Raw genomic sequence first — 2,572 nt, 5'->3', positions numbered from 1 at the left:
TTCCAATTACCGCTTTATAATTGCCCATTTTTTAAAGTATTAAAATGGATATAGTATGTTATCCTTAAGAGATAGACATATGCCATCGCGGACTTTTCTGTAGACCTATATAAGATATACGATTCCACCATACATTATTTTGTTATATCTCAAAGGGTTTAGGCAGCGTTTTCGTTGAAAGCTCCCAGATGGCATTTTTTTCCGACACCTCCAACAAATATCGTTAATGTATACAAAAACTTAACAAATTATATACTAAAACCTTCCTCGAGAACCACTCTATCCATTGGTGAAAACAGCATGAAAATCGGTGCAGTAGTTTTTGAGTTTATCACGAACAGACAGACAGACAGACGTGGCGGAGGACTTTGTTTTATAATATGTAGTGATAATATTTCCATGTTTGGAAGTACTTATCGGTGCGAGCAGTTATGAAAGGAAATAAGTCTCTTATTAGATCCAGAATTCACAACGCTCACTTTGGATCAGTTTTGAAAGTAATTATATACCTCCCTCCGAAATAGGAAGATTTTTGCAGAAATAACCAAGGGTCAGGTGGAAAACATTAAATTGTAAACCTACTTTTTAATAATAATGTTTTTTTTTCTACAAACGTCAAAAAATGACAAGGTTTGCGCCAGGGAGACTAGATAAGGAGCACAAACTCATACGGGAAAATTGACAAAATTTCACATACTTCTATCCTATACTGATCATTTTGCAATTGACTTGAAGCCGAAAAGTGGGGCGACGTACCAGCGTATTCATACGCATGCGTTTACTTTACGTGTTTTGATTGGTTGAAAGGAACCAAGAACGGTGAGCGCCGAGCGGTAAAAAAGTCAAACGTCAAACCAAGCTAACCTAAAAAATATTAATATTGTCAGTTTTGTTTTGTGTTGTGCTAGTCTAGTGTTTTGGTGAAACTGTTAGGGTATAGTGTATATTTTAATAAATAAATAAATAAATGTATCTTTTCAGTTTTATTTCATAATCTGTTTAAACCTGCACTAATGCTTCTATTAATATATCTTGTGTTGATATTTAATAAAAATGTTTCAAAATTATACTCGATAAGAGCCTTAATCGTGATGGACATTATTATCGGACAGATATTTTATAGCATGTTTTTTTATATTATCAAATAAACTGCAGAAACCACTATAATAAATAATTATATAATAAACATTTTTTTTATAAAAAAAAAGTTGTCAGTTGCACCCGGCTAGAGTGAATAGTGGCGATTTTTTGAAATACTAAGTCTTGTTTAATAAATACACCAATGTCATTTAAAAAAATGTCCAAAATTACGAACATGCCTATGTACATAGTTTTAAAAGCATATAAATTTGTATTCTGTTTTATTTTATTTGAGCCTGCAAAATTTAAATAGGTTATGCAGATACTTACGTCATTTATTGAAATTAATAAATAGTAAAAAATAAATAGTAAAATAATGTGTTAGATCGATAGAGGACTCATATAAGAAAATGGTAGAAAAGTAAACATTTAGAAATTGAAGTGAACTCAGTGAAAATAGATTTAATATCTCATATGTATACAAATCGGCTATAGTACAGAGCATGCCGTGACCGTCTTTTAAATTTAAATACAACCGCGCCTAATTATGGAACATGCGCAAAACACACAGAGTACGTCTCGCCCCCACTTTTTGGAAACAAGGTCATCCATTGAAACTATAGGTATTGATCACTATAGGATAGAAGTATGTGCAAAATTTGTCCAAGAAATGGCGGAAGTTGGGGTGGCGCTAGTGTTCCATATGTCCCAAATGAATGTAGCATAATAAATACGAGTGAAGTAAGCAAATAACAACCAATTTTATTTTATATTGAGTTTAGTAGATGTATCGGGGAGATATATTAACCTAAAAACTAGAAGTCAAGACAATAATTATTACAATTTGTTTTTATAATGGTAAATAAAAAGTTTCGAAAATAATTTAAATATGGTAATAGCACATATCTGTAATAGTATGTGAAGTGAATGACTGTCAACAGATTTAAAATAAAACAGTACGTTTGTGATCTGCATTTTCAATCTAATGATGTCCAGCAGTTCTATACTACAACTTGACCGAATAGTGAGTTAATATTATGGCAAAAGGTCGAATAATTCGGAAGTTGGAAGCAGCTTATTTGATTCTTAATAAGGTAGAGAAATTTTTAAATAGAAAGATTTCATAAGAGAAAATATTGTATAAATGAATGATGCATTGTTTCTTTATATATCTTGCAGCAGCATCAACAGCGAGAGCATCCGCTACACCAGCAACAACAGGTGCAGCAGCTACAACAAGAGCAACAGTTACAACAACAACAACAAGAACAGCAAGTAAATCAAGAGCAATTAAGTTACGATGAGATTATACTAGAAAGTGAGCATCCTGTCCTGTATAATCTAATAAAAGAAATGTTCTGTTGACGTGCGATGAGGTTTCGACAAAGCAACGATGAATATGTTCACATAATATTGACAATAGCGACAAAGTATACTTTATTTATTTCTACATATTCTTGTAATTTATATTACGTGCATAAATAATTAAATT

This window comes from Anoplophora glabripennis, unplaced genomic scaffold, assembly GCF_000390285.2.
Source record: "Anoplophora glabripennis isolate ALB-LARVAE unplaced genomic scaffold, Agla_2.0 scaffold2600, whole genome shotgun sequence".
Classification (NCBI taxonomy): Eukaryota; Metazoa; Arthropoda; class Insecta; order Coleoptera; family Cerambycidae; genus Anoplophora; species Anoplophora glabripennis.
The sequence above is the reverse complement of the archived record's forward strand: the minus strand, read 5'-3'. Positions refer to the sequence as shown.